Consider the following 10,469-nt stretch of genomic DNA (forward strand, 5'->3'; position numbering starts at 1 on the left):
GAGTCTCTAGCTCAATCTCCCTCTTCCGGGCATTTGCCTGGAGCTCGGAAAATGTCCGGTACGTCAAGTTCGCCACGAACTCACGAATGTCTCTCCTCAGTATGCTCATATATCGGCTCATACGTGCCTGCTCAGTGGACACGTGCTCAGGGCAGAAAAATGTTGGGTTTTGAGCATTCTAACACTCCTAAGTGTACATGCAACCCTAAATACCTTGGATCTATGTTTTCTCTATTATACATGCAAATATGATTATCCAAGGTATTATCCTAACTAGCATACCAAAACATTGATACTAGGATAATAAAATAGATAGAATACATACCTTGTTGTTGTTGCTTGACTCCATGAGGCTTGAGAGCCTAGTGTCCCAAGTGTGACACCTCAAATGGTTCACACAACATCATGAACTCTTGGAATAACCATGAGAAGAAGACATACATGTTCAAATTGGCTAGCCCTCAAAGTATGTATCACTAGCGCCAATTTCTTGAACTAAAGGGGTTCTTATATAGTGTGGCTATTAGGGTTACACCATGTAACTCATGACTTTACCCATTCCTTATGCTCCATGGGTTTTAACCTCCATGGAGTATCCATGGATCACCACATGGGTTAAACCCAACATAAAGGAATCTTGGATCATAAGCCCACATATATAAGAATGAATGATTTACACAATCAATCCCCATATATTTAATTAGTCTCTTTTTGATCACTAAATTAAGTCCAAATTATTTCTTGATCAATACTAATTAAATAACATGATTTCATATTAATATATTAGAACTTATAATATATTAATATGTCACAAAATGTCTTTTCCTCATAAACGGTCTATCCAAATGTTCCGATGCCATGCAACCCAAATGGACCATGCCGAGTCGGGTCAAGTACATACCAATTATAGTTATGGACTTAGACACTAATCCAACAGTCTCCCACTTGGATAAGTCTAAAACTATTATTGCGTATGACTTCAGGAACCAACTGGCAATCGTAGCTCTCAAAAGCCGCTGTCGAACTCTGACCTTGTAGATGAACTCTGACCTTTGTCAATGACTTGTCCATTAGATAAGGGATCATATATTCCTCCATTCTAGATATCATATGGACTGAGACATGGATTATAATCATTCTCTCTGTCCATTTGTTGTTTCCCGATTTCCGATTTATGACGACTGACTAATTGAACAAATCAAATCAGTCCAGGCCCGGCCGAGCACTTACATTTGTCATCACCAAATCATCGAGGGGCCCACAGATATCACTTTTATCCCGAAGGTAAAAGGAATGGATAAACTTCGACTCATATGGCTTGTTCTACTACTTGTTGAATCATACACAAAGGCACGTTTTATAACACCGAGTTACCGAATGCGTTTTCGTGCAATCAATGTACAACCAACTCACAGTAACAACTCATATCTCTAGGTTTGAAGAATATAAGATATTATCGTCTCATGATCACTCGTGATAAAATCCATGAAGTGATTCCAATGAGCGCGGGTTGAATCCAATACTCAGAACTTATGAGCACTCATGAGTGTTGTAGCCCTTTGTCCAACATCTTAGACCTCTACAAGCCAACCCATGACAGTCTTGATTCATATCTACTTCCAACATATGACCGACTGTGGATAGTTTGAATAACTTAGTCAATCAGGAAGAACGACCTAGTTATTCTGGAAGTCAAAACATGCAAAATGAAACACAATAATAATAGAATCTAATATGGTATCAAAACCTATGAACATAAATAAAACACCTTTTATTTATCACCATATGATTACACATTATTCATTGTATACTGTTTCAGCTATCAACTTTATTCTTGAATTTAAAACAATAGTTGTCCCATGCTCCAAGCATGTACACTATGTTTTCTAAACACTAGTCATGCCATACACCAAGTATGCATACTATGTTTGTCTATGATCTTCACTTTGTGAATTAGATCAATTGAACATAACTCCAATGATCCTCTTTCACAGTCCCAAATCCTTACTGCAAATGCAAGAATTCCAAATTCATGCCATTTACTGAAATCTGTTAGATTCTAAACTTATATGCATTGATCCTCCTGTAATGATTATGCACAGAGTCACAAGGACTTGACAACAAACATTACAGAGCATTCCAAGGAGATCAACTCCTTGGAAACATCCTTCTTGCATTAAGTTTCCTAATCTTACACAGATTGAATAATTTCCAACTTTGAAACATTTCCATATTCCATTTTGACTATCACTTCTGAACAAGAGTTGCCTCCTTACAGATTATGTCAATATGGTCCTTCCAGAATTAACACTATACTTCCAACTGTCCTTGAGCAACCAATCTTTGGTAAACCTTAGATTGTCCTCGACAATTGCTTAATCCTTTTAGTCATATCCAGTTCTAGACCTTTTCCCTTCTTAATGCCCCAGGCATTTGGAAAATTTTAGAAAGGATGAATATAGCACATGAAATCGATCCTATATCCGAAGCATATGGGACTCGAGTCATGATGTCTCACATAAAGACTAAACCAGTCTTTTGCTATAACATTTCCATTTCTATTTGCCAAGTTCTCATAATTCAGATTATGAAAAGGGATGCCGTAATCATAATCGAATTTTAGAACGCAAATAATGGACCCATATATAGAATTTCCTTATGTTGAGCCATTCCAACATGAAATTCATATATATATCCTTGACTAAATACGATTAAAATCTCAATCTAAGCTTTTAGAATTGAAATGAAGTATAATTTTCTCTCCCTGAATTATAGCAAAACAACTTTTTCAACCCCTGCAGCCTCACGAATTGAAACTTTTGTTTTCTATAATTAACATTGCTAACTTGCAACCTTTATCATAATTATCATGCTCCCACTAACATGATGATTATTAGCATAACACTTATGCTCCCACTAGCTTTGACATGTAATCAGAAATCAACTGGACTTCTAGAAATCAATACTTTATTGACTTTCTTACCAAAGTTCAGATTTCTGATACTAGATTGCTTTGATAAAACTTTATCAATATCATACACCTTATCTTAGATAGCTCACATGTGTGTCTAAACAATTTTAAGAACTATGAAAAGGGATGCCGTAATCATAGTCTCGATTGTTTAGACCTTTACCACTTCTCACAAGTCCATGTTAGTGTGCCGGTTAACCACACACGCTCCACTAACGACTTTGAGAATGCAAATATCACAATTGCTATCTATATAAAATCTACTTAGTGAAAGCGTTTCCTCACCATCATTTTCATGAATCGGAGAGAAACCTTATGACACTTAGATTTTATGGTGTATGAGTTCCTATCCATATGAATTTTGTCAAAACCATAATCACAAGACAAGGTTACTGACAAATCCACACTTATATGGATTAAACTTGTGCAATCTTAAATTCTTGCCATGTGGCAGCTCAAGGGTCTGCCATTGCTTCCAAGTTGCTGTGCAACCAATTGAGAACTCTAAGAACTCATATGCAAAGCCAACTATAATTGGAATGAACACAGAAATAGTCAACATGATAGGTTATAAACCTCAAGTCGTGTGCTAGTGAAGAACTTTAGGTTTTACTCTTGATTAGTTCTTGAGACTTTCAAGACCTTTTAAGACTCCCACTGTCCTCTTGACATATAAGACTTGCTTGTCAGATATTCAAGAGATAGTGTGGATTCTAATCAAGACAAACACTTCACACAATTGGCCTTAGTTGGTCTTTGTTTTATCCAAAACATCACAACTTACCAATTTCAAATGTACAAGAGTAGAAAACTTTTACTCTTACATTTGACAAGTGTTTTAAACCTTCTTTAAGACATGTCACTCAAGTTACAATCTTAGAGTATAACTCTAAGAATTGTTTTTGGAACGAAGTATAAATCATCTTCTTGATTTAACCACTTCAACAATTCATAGCTCCTCTTCTTAGCTACCAGAATGCACTTAGAGGATGAATTGTGATAAGGTCTCTTAATCATTAAGATGATTATATAACATGATGCTAAAGTACTCTCCCATCTTTTCAGATTTGAGAAACTTTTATCCTTCTGCCTAATTTGATTCTTCTCATTCGTTCCGCCATACACTGAAATTTTTTTTCAATGCTTCAGAATTATACTTAAGCTTGTAAGTATAACCATATTTACTGAATTTTAGTAAATAATGACGAATAGTCTTAACGATTATTTGTGGTGGGCTTGATCAGTGCACAAGAATGTGTACTCGATCCTTTACTTGACTCACACATCCATGTGAACAAGTAGTTAGTCTTAATTTTTCCAATGCTTGAAAGTTCTTATTCATCATGCTATACAACTTGCATGATTCCAAGTTTCGGTCCAATTGAAACTTAGGTGATGAGAATATTTCCTTATTTGGTAAATTTAGACACTACCACAAATGAAAGAATCAAATTCATATTTCCACTCTTGCTCTTAATGGAATCTTATAAGCAACACAGTTTTTCACAAATGCCATTGTAAGGATATTTTAAAATAAATAAAATCAAAAGATTTACCTTTTATTTTAAAACTTTGCGGAAAAACTATCCTTACAATGCAAAAGCACATGAAAACTTTGTTGTTATTTATTCCTAAGCAATATATCATAACTCTTAAGAAGTAGCTCAAGAATCCGATCTTCAAACTATGCGATAGAAATTCATCTATGCCATCAGATTCAACGTATTCTTTCTTTAAGTTTCTTCACCTTTTCTTTGATTCTTAAAACATCAACATGTGACCCAGTCACATCATGTATCAAGAATCTCAGAATAGAAACTTAGCAGAGTTAGATAGTGGACTTTACCCGAAGTAGAGTCAAACTTATTGACTTTAATATCCTTAGGTAAATTTGGCAGCTTCGCAACCAATGCCCCTTTCTTTGGCAATAGACCCTTGATAATGGGACTATCTCAGACTTAGCCGTTCTCTTTACCATTTGGTCAACCGAGTTGACTATGGCCGATCCCTTTCCATTGGGAAGAGAGAGCTTTACAGGATATCGAATGTCATCATTGTCAATGTCCATAAAGTTTTAGGAAGTTGATCTTAGCAAATAGATAAGATCATTAAGGGTCTTGTCATAGTCTGTTTCATAGGAGTCCCAAAGGAACTCACTATGTGACTTAGAAAGTGATTTATCATCAGCTTCCTCTAGACTTTGACACCCAACTCTCCCGGCTTGTCAATATGTGACTACATCTCCAAGATGTGATCACACATAGACCTTTGCTTGCCAATAGGGCTTGAGTGACCTTAAACTTTTCAGGAACTTGTGGGTTAGGGAGAATAATTGGAGGAGGTGAAAGAAGTATGATTTCCATGGGACATCATCTTCATTTAGGAAAACTTGTTTCAAGAGATTTGGGAAGATCATATTTTGGGAGATATTCAAGATAGTTGATTTAAAGTCCTTAATATAACACCCAATATGAAATATTAAGGCTAGGACCCAACAACCTATTTATAACTGGAAGAGGGATGCCGTAATCCAAGTTATAAAATAGTTGAAGGTAGGTAAATGACGATTTACCAATTTCCACCATGAAAAACGAAATATAATTAAGTTTTAATTGGATTTGAAACTCCTAGATCTTTTGAGATACATTGAACTTTCAATGGCATGTTTGAATCTCGATTGTGCCCTCTCAAGTTTGTGACTGGGATGCCGAGGATCACAAACAAGGTGTGAATAACCATACAAATTGACTTGGTACCCTCAACAATATTACCTAATCGATGTGCCGGTTAACCACACACGCTCCACCGATCTATAATAAAGTTAAGTTACCCTTTGCCACTCTTACTAGTCCATGTTAGTGTGCCGGTTAACCACACACGCTCCACTAACGACTTGGTAAGGTACAAAGTGTAATTTTATGGGCTAGCACCAAATTCACATTTTCCTAAGTAACTAAGATTGGGAATTTACAAGTGTTTAGTTACTTTGTATTTATCATTAATACTTTTAATGAAGGGAGAATTATAGTCCTTTCCTACCCGTTCGGCTAACGACCCTCCACCAGTCAAGGAAGCGGTGGGTGAGAGTGGACACCCATTAAACTGCCATTTTATAGGCAGTAACCTTATACCCCCCTTATAGACCGGCTTCGTGAATGAGGCCTACTAACGGTAAGATTGACTTTATCTTATACATATCTATATAATTAAAATTATAATAATAGTATAAGGGTTTGAATTTTAACTTTTAAAATTCTAAGGGCTAACTTGGAATTAAAGTATTCATAAGTGAAACTTTTCAAATTCCAAAACTTGAGGGCAAGTTTTGAAACTATTCAAAACTAATTAATTCCATAACTTATGTGTTTAAAGTAGTTTTAATTAAAAAACTCTTCAAGTTCTATAACTTGAGGACAAGTTATGGAAGACCTTAAACTAATAAAAAAATGTAACTTTTCTTTATTTTGTAATTTATGGAATTAATTAAGGTTACACATTTTATTACTTAATGAAGTGACTCTTGAACCTCCATAACTTGAGGACAAGACTCTTCATTTTTTGTAACCATTGCCAACTTTTATGAGTTTTATGAAACTTAAATGTGACTTTTCATATAACTTGAGGACAAGTTACAAAAACACATTTTAGAATCAACTCTTAGATTAAAATGGATTGAAAACACATAATCAATTAACTTTTCTATTAATCTAAGCAACTCATAAGAACAAGATATTTCAAATCAAACTTTTTCATGTAATTAGCCTAATCACTAAACTAATACAAAACATGAATCTATTGACAATTATCTTTGAAATTGGATTAGTATGAACATTACCACATCAAAAACAAGTTTATAAGTTCAAAAACAGCTTATGGTAATGTTCCTAGTCCATTTCTAGCCAAAAAACTCGAAAATATGCTGTCTGGGGCTCCTACTCGTCGAGTGTATCAACCTACTCGCCGAGTAGGATGATTTTCTTCATGTACTCGGCGAGTTCATCAGTGGACTCGGCGAGTACAGTGCCCAGAATGCCCGAAATTCGACTTTTTCAGCATTTTTCAGCAATTTGCATCAAGTATAATTGAAAACAAGCCTAGGCTCTGATACCACTGTTGGGTTTTGAGCATTCTAACACTCCTAAGTGTACATGCAACCCTAAATACCTTGGATCTATGTTTTCTCTATTATACATGCAAATATGATTATCCAAGGTATTATCCTAACTAGCATACCAAAACATTGATACTAGGATAATAAAATAGATAGAATACATACCTTGTTGTTGTTGCTTGACTCCATGAGGCTTGAGAGACTAGTGCCCCAAGTGTGACACCTCAAATGGTTCACACAACATCATGAACTCTTGGAATAACCATGAGAAGAAGACATACATGTTCAAATTGGCTAGCCCTCAAAGTATGTATCACTAGCGCCAATTTCTTGAACTAAAGGGGTTCTTATATAGTGTGGCTATTAGGGTTACACCATGTAACTCATGACTTTACCCATTCCTTATGCTCCATGGGTTTTAACCTCCATGGAGTATCCATGGATCACCACATGGGTTAAACCCAACATAAAGGAATCTTGGATCATAAACCCACATATATAAGAATGAATGATTTACACAATCAATCCCCATATATTTAATTAGTCTCTTTTTGATCACTAAATTAAGTCCAAATTAATTCTTGATCAATACTAATTAAATAACATGATTTCATATTAATATATTAGAACTTATAATATATTAATATGTCACAAAATGTCTTTTCCTCATAAACGGTCTATCCAAATGTTCCGATGCCATGCAACCCAAATGGACCATGCCGAGTCGGGTCAAGTACATACCAATTATAGTTATGGACTTAGACACTAATCCAACAAAAAACTCCCTCTCATGAAACATCCGTGTGATCACAGTCACGGACTCCGTCCCCTGCTTGAGGGACAAGAAATCCTGAGCCAACCGTTCCCTCTCCACCGGGGGAACGTACTCATCTCAAAACATGGCGGTGAACTTCTCCCAAGTCACCGCGGTAAGCTCTGCTGTGGTGAAATCAGTCGTCACAAACTTCCACCAATCCTTCGCCCCCAAGCGGAGCTGGTTCAGCGCGAACCGTACTCTCAGGCTCCGGATAAGAACAAGTGTAGAAGCATCCCTCAATGTCAGAGATCCATCTCATCGCGGCTATAGGATCCTGAGTCCCATCAAACTCTGGTGGCTTCGTGTTGCTGAACTCTCGGTATAGCAACGAGTCACCCTCCTGTGGCCTCGCGGCAGCGATAGCTGCAGTGGCTGCAACAGCAGCCGCCTCAGTAACAGCAGCATATCTCTCGTCAAACGACTCAATCAGCGTGGTCTTGATAGACCCAAACATCTCCGGAATGGCCTCCCGGATCGCCGTGGCCACCTCGTCATGAATCATCCGATGAATCTCCTCGTTGCTAACGCCGCTGCCCTCTAGTGTGTGGCGTGTCCCAACCATGATGTCTCTGAAACACAACACAAAGAAATCAGAGACTCGCTCGAGTATACTCGCACTCGCTACTCAACCCTACTTGTTCCTTAGTACCCTAAGGACTCTTACTTGGACTGCTCACTGATCCGGTGTTTCCAGTAGTACGGGCCCTATACTACCTTCCACACCGCATTAGTATTCACCCCAAGTCCTCCTCCTAGGATCCCAGATCACAAGTACACTATATCTCGCTGAACACAGGCTACCCTCCAGTAGACCACTCATAAGCTCCTCGCTGAACACCTACTCACTCTCGAAGTAACTCATAGCAGCAGTAATCTCTTAGGCTAAGGCATCACAAATCAGGCCACCCTAGTCCTAGATATGAATACCTAGCCTACTCTAGCATGCATAACATATCACATATTATCTCATAACACATAATGTAAGGGTATTTTGGGAAATCACCATTCGGGCGCTGGCTGATCGTACACACTGCTCCGTTCTGCTTTTCTCGAAAATCTTTTACTCTTTTTAGAAAAATTGTTTCTCTTATGAAAAATTTTCTCAAATCCTCAGTTTGAGTTCAGATACGCCCGAAGGTGCATCCGAATCCCTGAAACCAAGGCTCTGATACCAACTTGTAACGACGTAAATTTTCAAACAAATTTTCATTTTTCAAACATAAAATATCTCATATAAATCATCTCAAAACTCAAGTGTATCAAATGTTATCACGGTAAAACATATCCCAGAATCTCAAATACAAAATCCTCTGTCAGTGTGTACAAATCATGCCGACGCCTTCCCGCGATCCTCGCTAGTACCTGAAACACATATCACATAACACGGTAAGCATAAATGCTTAGTGGGTTCCCCAAAATACCACATACGGCACATAATCCACTCGAGGCTATAACTCGGTATGACCCTCCGGTCAATGTGTCTCAGCAGGACCCTCCAGTCCCGTAGCTCGTTAGACCCTCTAGTCCGGTCTAGCTCGTTGGACCCTCCGGACCGGTCTAAATCGTTGGACCCTCCGGTCCGGTCTACTCGAGGACTCTCTGGCCTCGTAAGTCGTTGGACCCTCCGGTCCGGTCTATATAATACATAGCATACATATATCACAATGCACATAATCTCAAACATACACATAACACATAAGACCCTCCGGTCTGCACATAGATACCGCTCTAGGAAATGTATAATGAGAATACTCACCTCGTATGATGTCTAGTAAACTCTCGTGCTCGATATCCCCAATCTAGCCTCCGCCTATCAAAATGATAATATCTCTAATCAATACTCACCTTATATCCTCATCTCTAAAGAATGGGTAGAAGACCATTCTACCCCTCCATAGCCCCTCTTGAATCAGTTTGACCAACCCTAAGGTCAACTGAAGTCAACTCCAGTCAACGGTCTAACTTTGACCAGACTCGCCGAGTGCACTCAGGTGACTCGGCGAGTCCATGCTTGTCCTCAGAATCCTCCTAAGGCCTCACTCGACTCATCGAGTTAACCTTTCACTCGACGGGTTACCACTGATCACGAATCGCGGGGCAACCTGATCCGACTCGTCGAGTCCTCTTATGGACTTGGCGAGTTTCCTCCATGGCAACACTCATTTGACCTTCTGAGGTCAGATCTGTTTCTCTAACTTATAGATCTGGCCTTCTAGCACCCAAAAGTCACGTAAAGGTTCAATCTTTATGTCCATGCACCACACAACAAGCTCTATTTGAAGAAATAGCTCTTAAAATGACAACCTAGACTCAAAACCCCAATGGGACTGCATAAAGCTGGATGATTGGGACTCTCTGGACCTCTCAAGGTCCAGATCTAATGTCTATTCCTCAATGGGACTCCACATGCTCCATATTCCAACTAAAGAAAGGGTAAAGAAACCCTAGATTCATGAGATCTACTTTATACACGAAAATAGGCATGGATTTATACCTCAAACAACAACCTTTGATGAAGTGATAGAAGATCTGAGCTCCTCAACCAGCCTAGCTTGAACCCCCTCCTTCTT

The sequence above is a fragment of the Lactuca virosa genome, chromosome 8 (assembly GCF_052849685.1).
Source record: "Lactuca virosa cultivar CGN04683 chromosome 8, Lactuca_virosa_CGN04683_v6, whole genome shotgun sequence".
NCBI lineage: Eukaryota > Viridiplantae > Streptophyta > Magnoliopsida > Asterales > Asteraceae > Lactuca > Lactuca virosa.